Source organism: Camellia sinensis, chromosome 9 (assembly GCF_055761805.1).
Source record: "Camellia sinensis isolate YWXY chromosome 9, ASM5576180v1, whole genome shotgun sequence".
Taxonomy (NCBI): domain Eukaryota; kingdom Viridiplantae; phylum Streptophyta; class Magnoliopsida; order Ericales; family Theaceae; genus Camellia; species Camellia sinensis.
In genome coordinates, this window is record NC_138969.1 from 65901329 (window position 1) to 65921732 (window position 20404).

Here is a 20404-nt window from a genome sequence, read left to right on the forward strand (position 1 = left end):
TGTCTCTTGATCTTTTAAAATGATCTTATGGGTTTTGATCTTCGTTGATTTTCGAAAAGATGATTTTTAAAAGTTTTCTTTCAAAAGATTTGAGCTGTGTAGTTTTGGTGAGAAAACCTAGAAATTGGGGATTTTAAAAAAGATTGAAAATCCATGGATAATATTGTTATATTTATTTTGTGTGCCAAAATAAATGATGTTTCGACAATTTCTTATTTATATTTGTATAAATGATTAATTTTGTGAATTATGAGAATTGTTGTTCATTTTGGAAATGGTTGTTCAAAATGTTGATATAGTCTTGAAATGACTAAATTGTTGAAAATACTTGAGAAGAGGAAATTGTGTTATTCCTTGGATGATGAATTGGAATAAAAGTATTTATGTTCATCTTGTGAAATTGGCATATCATTTCATTTTATTACATTAAACTTTGAAGGTTGATTTGAAACCTTGCATTGAGAAAAGAATGTTGAGAAATAAGTTTTCATGAAATGGTTTTGGGGTAAATATGTTGGTAAGTCTTGATAGGTGGTGTAGATGATATTGAATAAGTTTGCCTGAGGGTCCAGGGTGAAAGACCGAAAACCCGCACGGGTAGGTGTCGAGCCTTCCAGTTAATACTGGTAAAAATGACAATTTGGTAGTACTCGTATAGTCTATTTGCAGACACCAGCCTAGGGATTACCAGAGTCGTATTTATCACCCTTGAAATGAATTGTTAAGTTTTGAATAATTGAAATGGCATGACATCATTGAGCATGAAGGTTTTCAAAAGATGAAGATGTGATTTTCTTTCAGAAAAAAGGCATAGCATGGCATATGCATTTCATCTCTTGAGACTTGTATAAAATGTATATACTTTGTTAAGGATTTCCTACTGGGCTTTATGCTCACCCTACGGGATTTTTGTGCAGGAAAAGATGTAGTGATGCCGCATAACTAAAGGTGAGGAAATGTGTGTTGAGCGTACGAGACTCTCATTCTGCTGTGACTCTGTGTGTAAGCCAAGGGCTGTATGTGTGTGAGTTTGGATAACCGTTTTGTGTAACTAGGCTCAAGCCTTGGAAACTTGTAAACCCTTGGGGGTATTTATTTGTTTATTTACTTGTTGTTGGATTAATGTATTGTTGCATGAAAAACTATTGTATCATGTAATATAAGTTTGGAGATTTATATTCGGTTCTCCTTGAAAGAGCCATGATTGTTGTATTATCATTTGGGTTAGAAATTTGGGGCGTTACAGAGATCTCAATGGTGAAAGTGCGACGGAGTTATAGGGGTGATGGATTTGGTGGTGGAAGCAAGTAAAAAAGGGTTGAGTGTAGCAAAGGGGATTAGGGGAGGATAGAAGTAGGGAGGTCGGTATCTTAGAAGGGTGTGAAATAGGGATGGCCAACAACTAGAGAGGGTGTAGGAAAGCTTGTTGAGGTAGTAGTGGCAATGAAGGTGCTAGGGTCAGTGGAGGAATTGGCGAAACGGATTGAGGGTGGGCAGTTAAGAGTAAGGAAGGCGTGGGCGTAACAGGGGAGAATGAGGGAGGGATGGATAGTAAGAAGGGTGGAAGAGGAAGGGTAATCAACAGTAGAGAAAAGGAATGGAGAGAAAATGGAAGAATGGAGGAACAAGTGAAGAGAAACTAAAAATAAATCGGGGTCAAAAATGTAAAATTGTCAATGATTTTGTAATTTTATTATAATTCTTACCACTAGAGTACTTAAGAAAAAGGTAGCCAGTATTTTGTAATTAATTATCTGTGGTACTCTCTGTTATTTATTTATTTTTATTTTCTCTAAGCATCTTTGTGATACTTGAGGTTAAGAGAAGTAGCTTGAGAACTTAAAATTTGCTTGTTGGTGCAAATTTGGTAAATGTGATGAAATAAGATAATACAGAAAATATTCACCCCCATCAATTTGGTCAAATCTGGTGTGCACCTGGTTATTCGTGAATCTGCCTCTAGGATACAATGAAGCCCAGTTTAAAGACTGACTGTGTTATGCATGTACAAAATTAGTTCCTGAATACCTTTTGATTTTCTAATCCACCAAGTAAAAAAAATAAACAACATGAATTCTATAGAGAAAATCCATGGAAGTTCTGTCTTACAAATGCCAACCCTTTTCGCGTTTATATAGGCATGGGTTTGTGTCTATTGAATCCAAAAGTCACATCCTTTGGATCCAAAAGTCATATCTTTTGGTTTAAATCTAATACTTACACCATTTGGTTTAAACTCAAAAGTCACAGGCCAAATTACCAATACCCCCTCGAGGTTTGATTAAAATATGGATTCCCCCATGAGGTTTGAGAAATTACATCTCGGCCTCTAAGGTTTATATTTGCATAACAAATTGCCCCCTAAGGTTTATATTTGCGTAACAAATTGCCCCCTTATTTGTTATGTAAATATAAACCTCATAGGGCAATTTGTAATTTCCCAAATCTCATGGGGGAATCCGTATTTTAGTCAAACCTCGAGGGAGGCGTTGGTAATTTTCATGAAACATAGTAGTTGATGCCTTCAGGGTAAAGGAAATAAAAAGGAGTGGAAACTGAGAAGGCTCTTTGTGGGATCTCTGAAAGGGTATCCAGCACACCCGATAGTTCGCCCTCTCATCTTGCTCTCACAGAAAATCTACTAATGTATCAAAATGCCAAATAAAGACTATATCATTAGACCTAGAGTCACCACCCAATCTTGGAAAAACTAAAAAACTCTAACTCCTATTAATTGTGATGACCGGGTCTTTGTTTTCTTTATTTTCTTTCTTCTTCACTCCGTCCTCTTTTCGCTCTCGTTGGGTTTGAAACATTCGGAAGTTATTCTCAAATAAAGTCCTTGTTCTTGTTTTCGCTCAGTGTTAAATTTCACTTGTCTCGGGGAGTGTAGGGTCAAGTCTAGAGTACCCGAGGAGTGAAGCCTGAAATTCTGGGTTGCTGGGTCAGGGCCGCACGTACGGGGGATGAGGTCGCACGTGCGGAGAGGGGAGATCTTCAGAAGTGTGCCTACTGCTTAAAAGGCACGGGCAGAGAATGGTGCGGGAGGACCACCACACGTGCGAGGATGAGGGCCGCACGTGCCGGAAGGGGCGCTCCGCACGTGCGGGGAGGGACTCCGCACGTGCGGCACTCTGGGCATCCGAAACTCTGGTTTTTTTTGCTCTTTGGCCGAACTTGTAACACATTATGGGCACTTTCCTCTCACTCTAAACCTCATTTCTCTCTTCCTTCTCTCTAGAAACCCTCACCAAAACACTAAAACACTTTGATTCTTGCCATCTTTGAGTCTAGATTATCATCCTCTCTCTCTAATCTTGAAGATCTAAGCTAGAGCTCCTCTTGGTGTAGTGGAAGATTGAAGGATCTTCTATCAAAGGTAGGGTTTCCATCTCTTTCATCATCAAACATTGAGGTAGGGATTTCTTGAGTTATATATACATGTTTTGCCAAAGTGATGTTGATTTTAAAGCTTTCTTGAAGTTATGGTGTTGATTTTGATTATTGCTCTAAATGTAGAGAAGGTTTTAAAGAAATGAGTTTTTATCTCAACCCCTTTTTAATCCATGAGGATATTCTTTTATAAAACTCTAGGAAGATGATTTTGGTGGGATTTTTGCCAAGGAAATGGGAAAACTTTTGTCTTTGATGAAAAACCCTAAAATTTGGGGATTTTGGAAAAAAAGAAAAATGCCTATGAAATTCCTTATTGTCTTGTGTCAAGAGGATGAATGAGAGTACATTTCATTACATGTTTAGCAAAATTTCAAATCTATTTGATGTATGAGAAATGAAATAGTATTGTAACATATTAGTCAAACACTTGAACATGTATAGTTGGGAAATGGCAAATGGTTATGTACCATGAAATGTGAAAATTGTAAAATCTCGGAGATTAACGTTGAGAACATTACATGTAGTCTTGAGGAGGCTAATTTGTTATGAATTATGTAGGGTGAGAGATTGATGTTTCTAAGAATTGATGGTATGTGGTTATTTTGTGAAATAACATTGAAAAGAAGGAAATGAGAAACTTAATAAATTGGTGTTGTAGTATAGATATTTAAAATAGGAAATGCTATGAGGCATGGTGAAATCATTGTATTGCATACTTATTTAATTTAATATCATGCATTATAAATTTCGATTGAAGATATTTATTTCATGAATGAAAAAGGTTTTGTAATAAGAACAACGAAAATGTGTATGGGGTAAATACGTTTGGTAAGTCCGGTTAGGAGATGTAGATGAAATGATAAGTTGGCCTGAGTGTCTGGGGTGAAAGACCGAAAACACGCGCGGAGGAGATACCACTTCCCTTCCGGTTAGCAACCGGTAAAGTGGGGTTATTGGTAGTGCTTGTTGAGCCTACTTGCAGACACCAACCTAGGGATTACCTGAGTCGTATTTACCGTCCCTGTTGATTAAAAGAATAGGAAGTTTTGAAATTAATGAGATTGCATAAGATTATTGAAAACATGGTGATTTTCAAGTTGTGCATTTAAAATGAAGTACTTCTTTATAATGGCATGGCATCATATTTGCATATGATGTTGATGAGTTTTGCATAACTGTATATATTTTGTGAGAATTCTCTACTGGGCTTTGTGCTCACCCCTATGGGATTTTGATGCAGGTAAAGATGTGGTGATCCCGCCGAGTTGATGGGGAGGATATGTTTTGTGAAGAGTAGATTGCTCTTTATTTTGTTGTAAATCTTTTTGTAAGCCAAGGGCTAAACGTGTATGGGTTTGAGAGGCCATTTTGTGTAACGAGGCTATTGCCTTGGAAGATGTAAGCCCATAAGGGCATTTTATTTGTTTTGAGATGACATGCTTCACATGCTATAAATTCATGCGTTTTCTTACCTATGAATGTATAATTTGCATGTGAAACTTTTGTATAAACTTGATTATTTATCATATAAGGATGGAAGGCTTATTGTCTTTTATTTTGTGAATGAGGATTGATGTGGTTAGTTCATGTTAGTTTATTTTCGGGGCGTGACATTAATATAGGTCATTGCCTGTCGCAATTGGAAAATTTGGTTCGAGAGTTTAGGTATAAGAAAGAAAGGTCGTGAATTGACCACCCTCTACTTACCTGATCAAAGATCGACCTATACTAATTCTTGATGTAAGAATCATTTCCAAAATATGTTCATACTCCAATTATTAATGTTATCTTTATTATGTGAAGTAAACATGTATAGATTGAATCACCTATTTTGAAAAGATTTTACTCTCTCAAAAATGAAAATAGTCTTATTATGAGGATTTTTCTAAAAAAAAAAAAAACTGAAAAACCCTCACAAAAGATAGAGGCATTTTCAATTTAGGCAAAATGCCCTCCAAACAATGAGCAAAAATCGAAATATATATTAAGTAAGTACATAGTCTCATGGTAGCATGCTAGACAAAATAAGAAAGAATACAAAAGCAAGATGTAAATAAAAGGGAAGAAACTTACCTAGTACTCCTTAGCATCAAGCCAAGTATGAAAGGGATTAGAGAGACAAAAAAATATGCATAATCTTAGACGCAAAAGTCTATAAATGCAATAACTCATAAAATGAATCCTATGAACCCGTTTGCCACTAAAATTTCATGTGAATCATCTCATACATGGAAACCATCTCAATACATATAATCGACATAACGAGATAGCAACAATAATAAAACACGATGTACCGGGCTTAAAAAGTACGAACTAAGCTATGATCATGAAAGATAGACATGAGATAAGAGAACGAATGAAATTGGTGAATAAATATATAATGACTAAGATCTACCCATTTACATATGAAAATAAGCCAAGATCTCACCTAAGAAGGGAGCTAAAGGCTCAAAGTCATGAAACATGGAGTTGAGGCAAGTAGATCTCAGCATTATCAAAGAGCACAATAACAAAACAAAAAATAAAGGGAAAGAAAATAAACGAGAGGGAAGTGATTGGAATCTCCCTCCAACACATGAAAATAAACATGTAAAAGTCTAAATCCATGAATAGTGGTTTTGTGGAGATAGATTCCATTATTTCACCAAGAGCAAAACTAAGAACAAGAAACAAATGCTACTCTACTTAAAGGAAAGCAAAAAGAAGAAAGGGAAAGATAGATAATGAGGTGAATTTTGTGATGACCGGGTCTTTATTTTCCTTCTTTTCTTTCCTCTTCACTTCGTCTCTTTTGGTCTCATTGGGTTTGAAACGTCTGGAAATAATTCTCAAAATTAAGTCGTTGTCCTTGTTTTCGCTCAGTGTTAAATTTTACTGGTTCCGGAGAGCGTGAGGTCAGGTCCGGAGTGCCCGAGAGTTGAACCAAAAACTTTTCTGAGCTGGTTGGCTAGCCGCACCTGCGGGGGTCTTGGGCCTCACGTACGGGAGAGGAGCTGCACGTGCCGGAGGCTAGGCCGCACGTGCGAAATTCAGGGGAGATGGGAGGCCCCACACTACCTAAAAGGCACGTGTGGAAGAAGGTGCAGGAGAGGGCCACCGCACGTGCAGGGATGAGGGCCGCACGTGCGGGAAGAGGCGCTCCGCATGTACGGGAAAGGGCGCCACACGTGCGGTAGCCTGGGCAGTCCGAAACTCTGTTTTTTTCCCTCTTTTTGTCCAAATGTATCTCTCATTTTAGACATTTCTCTTTCACTCTAAACCCTATTTTTCTCCTCATTCTCTCTAGAAAACCTCCGCAACTACTTAAACTCTTTGATTCTTGCAACCCATTGGGGTTTATATCATCATTACCATCCTTTTCTAGCATTGAAGGTCAAGCTAGAGCTTCTTTTGGTGTGGTAGAGGTTGAAGAGTCTCCCATCAAAGCTAGGGTTTCATTCTATTTCTTCATCAAACCTTGAGGTAGGGACATTCTTGAGTTATATATACATGTTTTGCAAGATTAAAGGTTGATTTTGTGTTTCTCATGAATTTGTTTGATAGTTGGGTTATGACTCAAGGGTGTAGAGATTTTCCAAAAGAGGGTTTTATACTTTCAAAAGTTTCTAGGTCAATCCTTGAGGGTTTCATCTATTTAACTTAAGAAAAATGTTTTGGATAGGAATTCATCAAGAAAAATGGAAATGTTTGGTTTTATGATGAAAAAACCCTAGAAATTGGGGATTTTTGAAAAAGATAGAAATGTGACTATGAAACTCTTTATTTTCTCGTGTCAGGAAAATGAGGGAGAGTAAACTTCATCTTATGTTTAGCAAAATAATCATCTACATGATAAATGAGAAAAGAGATGTTGTATTAACATTATTACTAAACACTTGAGCATGTGTTGTTGTGGTGTGGTTAACTGTTGTGCACCATAGATTGTGGGAATTGTGAACATTGGAGATTAATATCGGAAAGTGTTACATATAATTTTGAAAGACTAAAGTGTTAAAACTTGAGAAATGTGAATGTTGACATTATTGTAGAGATATTTGCCAATGGAGGAATGTTATGAGGTATGGAAATTCATTGTATGGCATATTCATTCACTTGTTTTTATTATGCATTGTGAATTTAGATTGAAAATATTTATTTCATGAAAGAGGAAGGTATTGTAATAAGAACTATGGAAATGTGTATGGGGTAAATACATGGTAAGTTCGGATAAGGGGTGTAGTTGAACTTGATAAGTTGGCCTGAGTGTCCATGGTGAAAGACCAGAAAACCGCGCAGATAGGTGTCGAGCCTTCCGGTTAATACCGGTAAAAATGACAATTTGGTAGTACTTGTAGAGTTTACCTGCAGACACCAGTCTAGGGATTACCAATGTCGTATTTACCGCCCCTATTGATTAAAAGAATTGGAAGTTTTGAAATTGATGAGATTGCATAAGATTATTGGTAACACGGGGATTTTCAAAGTTGTGCATTAAAGTTGAAGTCCTTTCATTAATGACATGGCATGGCAGCATATTTGCATATGTTGTTGAGAAATTTCGCATAACTGTATATACTTTGTAAGAATTGTCTACTGGGCTTTATGCTCACCCCTATGGGATTTTGGTACAGGTAAAGATGTGGTGATCCCACCGAATTGATGGCATGTATATGATTGTGAAGAGTAGATTACTCTTTTATTTTTGTTGTAAATTTTTTGTAAAGCCAAGAGCTAATGTGTATGGGTCTGAAAGACCATTTTGTGTAATCGGGCTATTGCCTTGGAACTTGTAAGCCCTTGAGAGCCTATTTGTTTTGATTGAATGATTTTACATGCTATAGATTCATGTACTAGTTTGCCAATGAATGTATAATCGCATGTGAGATTACTTTTGTATAATTTTTGGAACTATGTAAGGAAACATGGTGAATGTATCTTTCCGACATCTCTTGAGCCATGGTTATTATTTTAGTTGGAAGTGGGTTGATGTATTATGCATGTTGGGTCTTTTTGGGGACGTTACAAATTTATTCCAAAAGAACATGGAAAAAAGGCATTTGGAAAAGCAAAGGCCTCAATCCATGAAAGGAAACATGAGGGAAATAGATTTAACCCATAATCTGAGAAAACTTAATAAGCAAGATAATGTAAGTTAGAAAGTATAAATGGACTGAATCTACTCTCTACACGTGAAAATGAGTATGAAATACCCAAATCCATAGAATGATGGTTTTGAGAGAGTAGGTTCAAGTATCTTCCAAAAAAACTAAGCTACTAATCAAAAAAATGAAAGCTAGAGGAAAGAGAATGGAAGAAGTCTCACTATCTACTAATGGAAATGAGCATGAGATGCTCAAATCCATGTAATGATAGGTTGAAAGAGTATACTCAACCATTTTCAAATGGAAAGAACATGTTTGGCTTCCAAAAAATGCAAGAAAGTGGTAAAAAAATGAAGATAATGGAGTTAAAACCATTATAAATAGGATTTGGCTAGAATCCTAACTATACAAGCCAAAGATACAACTAAAAGGAAAACAAATGCAACAATATAAAGTGTTTGGTTACTGAGGAAAGGAAAGAAAGTTCTAAGAAAATGAATATAATGCAACTCAAGCAATATATGGGGGAATAGGCAAGTATCCCCAATCTATTCAAGTTTAACAAGCTATATACTCCAAAGATCACAAGAGATAGAGAGTGTTTGAGAGAAGAGAAAATAAAAGAAAACGAAAGAAAATGATCAAAGATATAGATTTACCTCTTTACCAAAGCTCTAAGCAACTAAGAATCAAGTCCAAATAGTAGATGAGTCTTTTCAAGCTTTCCTCAAGTCTCCAGTGGTGCTAAAAGTCCTCCAAGTTTAGCTATGGATGAAAAGAGATGGGAGTTGAGTATATATTTTAGCATAAATTGAGTTGTGTGTGTGTGTGTGTGTGTGTGTGAGAGAGAGAGAGAGAGAGAGGAAAGACCCTTTTTCTCACACAAATGTGTGCATATATAGGCCAAGGGATCCTCTGGAATATGCCATTTCCCATGGATAACCGGAGTATATGCGAATAGAATCTTCTAAGATGTTTGAGGGACAATCTTCTAGAAACTATTCTGTCATGCATGACTTTTGCGGCCACATATAATTCCTACGGGTGCAGGGAACAAAAAAGCTATGGCTAGGACAAAAACCTGTGACTCAGCTATTTCGAGAGTATTCTTCATTCTTTCATTCATTTCAACTTTGTCCTCGCTTGTTTTCTAGAATAAACATGTTTTTCATTTTTTGAAAAGAGTCTTGAAAACAATTTCGAAAATCATTTTTAAAGGTTTGAAAACATTTTGGCTAAAACAGGTTTAGGGTCGGGAGTCTCTCTCTATCCAAAAGTTGTTCCAAGTGGATCAAAAGCATTCATCTTTGTTTCATCATCGAGAGGCTTTGGAAGGCACCCACCTTAAGACTGGTAAAAAATGGAATAATGTCTACACTCTTAAAATCATATTAGCATTATTGTTTATGGTGGTCCACAGTGGTTACAGTCAAGGGTAGAGGAGGATAGAAGAATAAGTGATGACTCATGAGGTAAGGAGATTGAGTTTGTTTTAAGTGAGTTATGGACATGTGGCGGTACAAGAATGATAGTTTTTTTAATGAGCACGTGGTGGTTCAAGAATACCGGGATATAAAATTGGTACAGAGTGTTGGGAAGAGGATCCCAAGTCACTAATTTAACCCTAATAAAAGATAGGCAGGATAGAGCAATTGATTCTGTTCTTTCGATGTCATTGAAAATTAAAGTGTCTTGCACCAGCTAAATGATTTGTAGTTTTCTATTCTTGCTAACTAATTTAACCCCTTTTTTTTCAATCGATATGAGAGTAATTATAAATATAAAAAATATTACATCAAATAAACCAGCTATAACTAGAAAGCTAATAATCATCAAGCCTAACAACAATGAATAGCTAAATGCAAATAAAGCGTTCTTGTTTAGTATCAAATTTGAGTTAAGAAGTACTTTAAAAAAGATGAAAAAATTAAAAAAAAAATGTTATGAAATCAATGAAAAGTGTTACGAAATTTGTTTTGTGTTAAGCTCAATTTTAAAAAAATCTTTTTTCTTATTCCATAAGGGTATTTGTTAGCAAGATCCTAAATATATTTAGGATTTTCATGCATTTATGGTTTAATCTTTATAATTGTTACCTTTTTGAGGATGTGTACCATAACATGGCCCTTGTTAATTTGGTATTACAGTTAGTATGAAATGAAAAAATAACATAAATTTTTAAGAAATTAGAAATAATCAGAGATGATTTAGAAGAAACTATAAATTCACACCTTTAAAACAGTTATCAAAAATTGAAATTTCAAATTATGAAACTTCATACTTTCAAACTAGAAAATTATGAACTTTCACTTTTATTCTTGTTACATAATTCCATATTTCAATAGAGATATTTGAAATTATACATAAAAATGATAAATATACACCTTTTGAGTTCAAAAACTATGAACTTTCGGTCTTTTAAAAATAGTTTTGAAACTGTTAAATTTTAGGTTTTCAAAGTTTTCAATTTAGAACTATGAAATTGAGGATTTACACTTTTGAAACTGTTCATTTTGGATTAAACAAAGTGTAAAATTTAACTCTCTTTGACATGATTTCATGAATCTCTATTGTGTGAATTTTCACTTTTTGAAACAACTTCGAAAGTGTAAAATTTCAAAAAGCATGAACTTTCACAGCACCGGACCCAAACTCTCTCTCTCTCTCTCTCTCTCTCTCTCTCTCTCTCTCTCTCTCTCTCTCTCTCATTTTAAATATTTTCATATTCAAAATTTTATTTGATAGATCTCATCAAGTAAGTCTCAAAAATACAAATTTTATCTAAAACAAATATATATAACGAAAGTAATGTGTTGGTGCTTTGTAAGCCTATAAATGTGTTGGTGCTTTGTAATGGCCTATTAATACGGTGGGCTTGAATGTATTACGAGTGTTAAGAGTATGAGATAAGTTATGTTAGTGCTTTGGTTATTAATCTTTTGAAGGTTCACTGGGCAGCTTCATCGGAGAGTTTGGATGTGCTACAAATAATTATTTTATGTCTAATGTGTGCTTGCTCCACCGTAGAGTGTATTTAGGTATTAAGTGGATACTGATAATTAGTTTTACTAGTAATGATCAATTTAGAAGTGTCATAAGCACGGGTAATTTTTGTTTTTGTTTTTTTTATATTTTTTATTATTGAGATTGTGTACTGCCATGGATTTTTTACACCTAGATTTGAGTGTTTTTGATGCAGGGAATGGTAATAGAATGAATACTCGAACACAAAAAATAATTATGAATTTGATAAAGAAATGACTTTATCCCTTACTATATTATTGATTCTCCAAAATCGATTGATTTGTCCTAAAGCGTACATGTCAATATATGCTAGAGAAAATCTAAAATAAAAAAGGAAAATCAAATCTTAAGATAATTACTTGCTAATCAAGTCAAAATAAAATAAATTACCAAAAATGAAAATATTTGAGTTATGCTCAAATTGGGATACTGTAATGAAAAAGAAACATACTAGAAAAACTTAGGCAAAATTTGATTCATCTAGATCAAGTTAAAGATTAATAAAATATTTTCAAAAATGACAAAATTGCAAAATTAATGGCATAAATGTTAGAATTCACTCAAAATCCATCATAGGTCACAACAAAGTAATGGGGGGTTCTGATCGTTATGATATTTTTCGTGCCTCGACAAATTTCACGCCATTTAGAGCACGTGATGTCTTGCGTCTACTGGTCTTTTTGCAATTACCTTACTTGCCCATAAATTTCAAAATTTCTATAATCAAATGCTATGAATCAGTTTTGGATTTGTCAAATTGTTAGTAGATTAAAGGAGTTGCACTTACCCCCCACCCCAATTTCACTATATTGGATTTGATGAAAAACTTACATTAATTTTGCTAATTTGTAAAAATTTAACTTTCATGATTATAAACTTTATATCCCCCCCCCCCCCCCAAAATTTCACTATATTGGATTTGATGAAAAACTTTCATTAATTTTGCTAATTTGATGAAAAACTTTCATTAATTTTGCTAATTTGTAAAAATTTAACTTTTATGATTATAAACTTCATATTGAATTCTTGAGTTATTCACAACCTTAACTTGGATTATTTAATTTATATTATACAATTGATTTTCTTAAACATCTTGTATTTATTTGCTAAAAAAAATTACGGCACATATATTTGTGTGTTTTTTTTTTTGGGGGGTTGATAAGTCATAAATTAAAGACAAATTTACACATTTACAAGGATATACCCCAGGTAACGCAACGAATCACAACACCCCCTCCCCAGGAGAGAACTAATAATAAAAAAAATAACTAATTAAAACAATCCCGTAACAATCCGGTCCTCAACAAAACAATTTTTGTGGTAGAGGACCACAATTTTTGTGACTCAAATGGCTCAAAACTGCCAAAACGACGTCGTTTTAAGCACAAAACATGTCAAAACGACATCGTTTTGACAGTTTTGAGCCATTTGAGCCACACAAATTGTGACTCTCAAACATTATTCATAATAAAACCAATATTATCCATATATCATTTTAATCCCCAAGTACCCTCTACCATCCAAAAAAATAATAGATGGATACTAGGAAAGATATATGGACAATTGTACAGCAGTGATAAATAACCCACCAAAACAAAACAAAACCAAATGGGACCAATTAAAACCTACAGACCGTGGGCCCCAGAAGGCAAAACAACAGCATATGGATCCAAACAAAAGGCAGCTATTTAAAAAATAGAGTAATGATTCATCTCCTTTTTTCCTCACCCCTTTTGACCCTCTCTCTCTTTCATTGATTACCTTTTTTTTTTTCTTGCTCCTCCAATCACCCCTGTCACGTGCCAAAAGAAAGTCCCAAGCATTATTCTAAAAAATAAAGCCATCATTTGAATATTAGTTGGCCCACATCAAACACCAAGAGTCTCAAAACCATGTGCTGGTTTTGATCAAAATCGTGGGCCAAATTACCACCCACGTGGATCCACCACCCCATGTACCAACATCAATCAGCTCAACTTCCAATCAACAAAGCAGTTCGGCAGGAATTTGAAAGTTGAAGATGGAAACAATACACAACCACGTGGATACACAACCAAACACGACGCGCCACAATGAATCAGCGCGTGGCTATACATCATCGTCACCAACTGGACGGCGTGAGCACCTCATCAACCTCACTGCAGCATCGGCACTACAAAACCAGGCCGTCGCAGGAGAAAATCAGTCCAACGCCGGAGAACCCAGCGACGGCTCAACCCCGGAAAAAGCAGGCACCGACCATATCGCCACCAACGGCCGGAGCACACTAACCCATATACACCTGTCTCTCACTAGACCAAAAGCCAGCCGTCGGAAAGACAGGAGCAGACCACCAATCATCAACCGGCACTGGAGAGCTCCGGCACAAACTCGATCATGGCTTTGGCAAAAATGACCAACGCTAGAGAAGGAACACAAACCAGTTCACCAAAGCCAGTGACTACAACACAACACATCCACTGTTACTACAGATGGATAACCAATGACAACCAACCAAAATCAGAACCCATCAAACACGGATTGCACACCACAACATCATCCCTCTATCTATATTCTAGAGAGAGAAACTATAACATACAGATCCACTTCAAACAGAGTGACTACTGGACATGGAAGACCCAAACACATCCGCCGACCCAAACCGCGGACGAAAAGCAAGGAACCAAATGGAGCTCAGCCTTGCAGAACTGTGAGCCAACTCACCGAGCCGAACCATTGACGACCACACTGGTGGTAACCCAACCCAGACCATGATGCAACAGCATGAACACTCACAGGTCACCTGAGCTTAACACCAAGCTTTGGGCAGCACCCCAAACCAGCCATAAGAATAGCCGGAGTGAGACAGACACGTCGGACCTCCATGAAACCGAAATAAACACGACTTGCGTTAAAAAAACAAATCAAAACACAACATAAACAAATAGAGCTGGCCTGAAAATCAGATCAGCCACTAAGTAACTCTCTTACCAAACCAGACAGAGAATCTGATGAGGAACTATCAAAGAAAACTCCCCGGGTAACAACGGAGGGACTTTTCTCTCTCTAGATTCTATTTGTGTTTTTGATTCCTATATGAGAGTAATGTTTGTTTATTCAATTGCATTATAAAAACATTTTATTGCATTTGGTGCTATGTTTTTTCATTGTATTTGGAGCTTTGTTTTTTTTATGTTTTTTATTCACGTTGTTGACCCAAGTAAAAATAAATAAATTGCTCTCCGTTATTTTTCCCCACCGTAAGACAAAACGGTGCGGTTTTTCCAAAAACGATACCGTTTCTATTAGTTCACATGTCTTCATCTTATGTAAAGTGTAGGGAACTGAGGGATCAATTGTTGGAGAGGATCTATTTATAAAGCATAGATACCGATATGACAATATATTAAATTTTTTAAAAAAATAAAATATAGGTACGGTTAGTAGGGGTGAATAGCGGATATATTGATTCGTTAAAACTGACCGAACCGAATCGATCCGTCACATTTTAGATGGATACGTAATGATGAGCGGACGGTTACAGATTGATTTTCTCTAATCCGCCAATTTGGCGGACGGATGGCGGTTTTGAGGTCCCTTTGGCCGTAACCGAACCGCCAAACCGCGAGCACCCTTAATAATTTATAAGATTTTGTGTTTTCAATTTATTTAAATATTTTGTTTGTGTTTTCAATTGAAAAAGAGTTTAAATATTCTGTTGAAAAAAAGTTTTCAACTTGAATATATTTTTTGAATTGAAAAAAATAAACGCATTATTTATTTATATTTTTTTGTTTTTAAATCTAACTCTAAAAGTAATAAATAGAAAATATGATATATGCTGGTTAGTTTTTGTTTTCAAAAACATATATAAATGTAACAATACAGAGACATATAATCTCTACTACTGCTATGTTCATGGTTTTGGTGGTTTGAATTGTTTTTATATTTTAAGAACCACATATTGTAATACTTTATGTAGATAAGACATGTTGTGATTGTAATATGTAGATGAGACATGCAGTGTTTTTGATATTCTAAAGTTTCAAACTTTCTTTCTTTGGATGAGCATGCAGTAATTGTAATACTTTTTTAAGTCATTGACTGTAATACTTTTTTTTTTTTTTTTTTTGAGAAAGTGTACAAGTTGAACTATGTTGAAAATTTATAAAATTTCAAACCGCCAAACCGATTCGCATTCATCTGCCAAACCGCCAATCCGCTCAATCCACATCCGCCGGATTGGCGGACGGATGTGGATTGATTTTCTCCAATCCGCCAATCTGGCGGACGGATGACGGATTGGAGGTTCTATGGCCGCAACCGACCCGCACCCACCCCTTAACGGTTAGGATATGTTTGTAAAAAAATATATTTTTTAAATTAGTAGTAGCAAAGCAAGTTACACATAAGCTAAAGAATGTTGATAAACTATATTATAATTTATAATGTAAAATATTAACCTTTAAAAATTAGATATTATAAATTCACTATGTTTTTTTTTATCAAAGAACTAAACAAAATATTAGAAAATATTCTTCTATTTATCCTTACAATTATATTATATTTTATTGGTATGCGATAAATGACACTTCTAATTTCGTAAAATAAGTAATACGTAACTTAAAATATTCGATACTTCAAAATTAAGTATTCGATACACCAAATAATGAAAAATTAATTAAAAAGTATCTAATACTTTGAATAAGTATCTAATACATATCCGCGAATATCCAAAGAATATTGATATTCAATACAAATGCGTGACCTTTTTTGAAATATCCGTGATTTATAAGGATTCCTACTCCAAAAAGAGAGTGTGAGAAAAAGAAATGGGGGAGATTATGTGGTTTGGCTGAGAAATAAATGTCAGTTTGTATTAAAATATTGTGGTAGGATAAAAATGATTTATGGCATTATCACCACTCTTTTTATTGGCATTGTCTAGGGGTGGAAATTTGGTACATAAATCGTTAACATAATTCGAATCGTATATGTAATTAGAAAGTTAGGATTAATAATTTTTTGACTTGAATCCGAATATGACATGACCCGAAAATACGAATATTAAATGAACCGTAATTGGGTTGAACAAGTAAAACTTGAAATGGACACGTCTGACCTGCGTAAAAATTCGTGTCGACACATTAACACAAATCCACTATTGACTCGCTTGTAACCCGAATACAACCATAAGATCTTATATAAGTAATTCATTCTCATCCATTAAATTAAAATTTAAATCTCTATATATATATATATACCTAATAAAGTGTAACTCTAAATTAATGATAAATCAACTGTCGGTTGTGATTTGATAAATTGTTTCCCTCTCTCAAAATCTAGAAGAACTCTTCAATCAAGCAAAAGCCATAATTTTTGTTTTTTTTTTTATTCTTCTTAGTATACAAGTTACAACTTGCAATGGTGAATTAACATAATTGACAATTATAATATATTTTGTTAGTTTATTAATATTTTTTTGTGTTACAATTTTTATTCATGGTGTTTGATTTAGTTAATTTATTAATTTTTTTGTGTTATAGTTATTAGTTTGGTATTGGATGAAAACTTATTTTGCTTTTAAAATTATATTGGATATTTAAATATTAATGAGTGACAATAATTTAGATTGGATATGTAATGGACTAGTGTTGAATATTTTTAATTATTTTCATAGATATTAGCATGCATATATATTATCATTGTGTGTCAATGTTTAAACAAATTATTCTATGCATGTGATCTGAAACAAATTATTATTATTAATTTTTTAAATAGACGGTTCAATTTGCTTATAATTAATCTGAAATATGAACTTTTACTAATCGTATTAAACATGTCGGTTTAAGATTAACACGATTATAAGTAAGTCAGGTCAGTGTTAAGATAATTGACACGTTTAATTAAATAAGTCGTATTAGTGTTGACTTATTTTAAATATGAACTCGATATAACACGACACAAAACCGACGCCACACGGGCCAATTTCTACCCCTAACACTATCTAATGATTTCTTTCAAGTTTCAAGCTTGCTTTGTTGCGTGCAATGTTTTTGTTTTCTATTAAAAAAATAAAAAACTGAAAGAACAAAAATTCATTGGTTAAGGTAGTGTTGGTATCATTGTCAATACAGAAAATAAATTTAAAAAAAAAATTGTTCTAAAAAAAATAATAAAAAATAATGTGTGATACATATTTTTAAAATAAAAAAATAATAATAAGAAAACATATTTAATGAGTTATTGAATGCTGGGCGTTGTAGGAAGGGAGGAGGCCAACAATTTTTTTCAAAACAAATAAAACTTCTTTTTTCTTTCCACAAATTTTAAAAATTATTTCAATTTTTAGAAACAAAAACGAATACAAAATGTACTTTATTTCTCAAAACAGAAAATGAAAACACAACTAGACAAGAATTTTTTCATAGCCAAAAACAATAGCAACAATATGTGGCCAATTTTTGGGCTTTACTTGTGATTTTCTTTTGGTGACCCGATTATTGCAGGGTTTGTTATATTTTGTTTGGCTCCCCCCCTATTTGGGGGGGGTGTTAGATTTATTGTATTACCTGGGGTATGCAATGCGTATATTTTTTGTCTTTAATTTATAATTTATCCACCCAGAAATATATATATATATATTCAAAATTTTGAGGGGGAAAAAATTAGTTTTTGTTTTGGTTTGCACCTCACCAACTTTGATGTAGTGTTAGTAGATGATTGAGCTTGTTTTTCAGTATAAATCTAATTGGAATTGATTAGTTTTGTTTTGATACGTTGTAGAGTCTCTTTGTTTTATTGATGCTCGTGTCAGTATTTTATGTACATTAGTTTTCATAATTAATGTTTCTCTTCTTCACCGATAAAATAATTAAAACAAGGGAGAATAATATGTCAATGAAATCGATTAAAAAAAAATTACACACAGATGAAGAGATGCAACTCACACTTGCACTCCCATGTTTTATAAAAAAAATTTGGGTATCCTACCTTACATTGTTATTTCCCCTTAAAAAAATTAATCTTACCTTTACTTTTTGGAAAAATACTGAATTTTTGTAAATTGAACTCGTGCCACAACACTAGAACGAAGATGGTGCTTGTCGTTACACCAGATCACCGCCTATTAAAACTATCTACACCTAACTTAGTCTCTATTAATTAATTTAGACGTAGATAGAAAAACTAGATACAAACTCACCTTTACTCATTCTATAAAATGGTCATGTGTTATATGTAAGTAATGTTATTACTAAGATTGATAATTAGAAATATCATAATTGGATCTTTTTTAGTTATGATTAAGAAAAAAATGAGTCACAACTAAACACTACATAAGGTATGTATAACCAAAAACTTTTAAATCATAATCATCACAACGAATTATAACTAACACCATAACAAATCATAATAAAAATCCATAAAACAATAATAACAATAACAAACACACATCGAAAGGTGATCCCATATAACAATAATGCCTTGTATATGATGCATAAATTAGTACACACACAACTGTGTGCATACAAAATATTATGGCCATTATCATGCAATTTGAGTAGCTTATGTTGACAGACATTCAATTAGCTTTGCATTATAAATAGAATAGGCAATTAGTGGACTACATTTATTTATACAGTATTTGAATTATGAATTTGAATAGAAATTTGGAAAGAAAAAAAGAAATAGAAAAAAAAAATTTAACTTATATTTCATTCATGTTTGTCTCACATTAAATCCCTATCAAAATTTATAATCCAAATACAGTCTTAACACTATTCAAAATGAGAAACTAGAAATTTAAGCGTACCTTTTTTTTGTAAACAATTATACGAGGGAAAGAGAAATGGTTGCTGCAAGGATCACAATGGAGATAGAGATGGAGAGGGAAAGAGAAATGGTTGTTGTAGGGATCACAATGGAGATAGAGATGGAGATGGGATGGAGACCTGAACATTCTATATTTGAGAAATGGAAAGCAATTCTTTTCTTGGTTTGATCATTGATGTATGTGGCACAAATGTTTGATGCTTTGCTTCCATGGACTAAAGATGACAAATGTATGTGGCACAAATGTTTGATGCTTTGCTTCCATGGATTAAAGATGACAAAGGATATATACTAGCTTCTTTTTCTCTTTTGCTTTTTCCTATAGATTTTCTTGCCTTGAGAAAAATGATATTCTTTCCTTGATAAGTCAATAAATCTTCACCATCAATTCAACTACAACTTTAAGTTATTAAATAAAGAAATAATTTTATTATTTATATTTTTGATATAATCAAGCTTTTTTTATAAGCGTATTAAATATGTTCAAATTTTTAGTTATTTAATAAATAGCAAGGTTCAAATATAAGATTTATTCTCTTATCTAATAATAATAACAATAATTAATTATATTAAATTGTTAAAAAGAAGAATAGTTTTATTAAAAAAAAAATTTACAACTCGGTATATGGTCTACTAAACCGACTAATTCGGGGGACCAGCCTCATCATCCTCCACTAGTGGAGCACCAATTAAAGCGAGTTCGGATTTGCTAAAGTTATATCTCAACTTCATAGGTAAAGTTGCCATCTTGTAGGACTAATTTGTACTCATGTAAATGATCTGAATCGTTATTTCATATGACAAGCCGAGAAAAATATGTATGCAAAAAATTAGTTTAATCAGACATAACTAATCACATGATTAAATCATATATATATATATATATATATATATACATATAATACATAAATGATCTATTCTTAAAAATATATAGACTGTATAGATAAAAATGATCTAATAGATGACAATCATCTATGATGAGGACCTCTTGTCTTCCCTAAGTATCCATTGGATGAGAACACAAAAAATAATCACTAAAACCCAATTCTCAATTAATTACTCTGTCCAAAGATGACCTCTTCCCACTTTTT

The 20404-nt window shown here is 33.7% G+C and overlaps 1 protein-coding gene across 3 annotated transcripts in view; it reads right to left on the reverse strand.

The window, feature by feature from the left end:
- The window catches only part of LOC114318582 (disease resistance protein At4g27190-like), a 38408-nt gene extending 18856 nt beyond the window's left edge, over positions 1 to 19552 (reverse strand). For all 3 annotated transcript variants that reach the window (XR_014339903.1, XM_082886965.1, XM_082886966.1), the window contains exons 1-2: positions 19294 to 19552; positions 9137 to 9242 (exon numbers count right to left, since the gene is read on the reverse strand). The gene's annotated coding sequence lies outside the window, so the exon portion shown is untranslated. The remainder of the gene's footprint in view (positions 1 to 9136; positions 9243 to 19293) is intronic.
- Positions 19553 to 20404: the final 852 nt, after the last annotated feature.